This window comes from Corvus brachyrhynchos, unplaced genomic scaffold, assembly GCF_000691975.1.
Source record: "Corvus brachyrhynchos isolate BGI_N302 unplaced genomic scaffold, ASM69197v1 scaffold14, whole genome shotgun sequence".
Lineage (NCBI taxonomy): Eukaryota > Metazoa > Chordata > Aves > Passeriformes > Corvidae > Corvus > Corvus brachyrhynchos.
Genome location: NW_008239110.1, coordinates 23,711,248 through 23,711,820, shown reverse-complemented (window position 1 = coordinate 23,711,820; position 573 = coordinate 23,711,248).

Genomic DNA, 573 nt, shown 5'->3' with positions numbered 1-573 from the left:
CGGCGAGCCCGGAGGGCCAGGCGCCCGCGCTCGGCTATGGGCGGCGGGAGGGAGATCGAGAGAGACTCCTCGGGAGGGAGTGCGATACGGCACCACCTTATCTTTGGAGAGCCACCTTGCGGCGCCAGCACATGACTGGTCCTGCCCTGGCGGGCTCTGCGTGTTCAGAATCACAGTAACACAGAATCACGGAACCAGTTAGGTTGGAAAAGACCTACAAGATCATCGAGTCCAACCTATGACCTGACACCGCCTTGTCAACTACACCGTGGCACCGAGTGCCACGTCAGTCTTTCCTTAAACACTTTCAAAGATGGTGACTCCGCCACCTCCTTGGACAGCCTGTTCCAATGTCTAATCACCCTTTCTGTGAAAAAATTCCTTCTAATGTCCAACGTGAACCTCCTCTGGCTCAGCTTGAAGCCATTTCCTCTTGTCCTGTCACTGGTTCCCTGGGAGAAGAGACCAACCCCCACCTGGCTCCAGCCTCCTTTCTGGTGGTTGTAGAGAGCAATAAGGTCTCCCGTGAGCCTCCTTTTCTCCAGACTAAACACCCCCCCACACTCCCTCAGC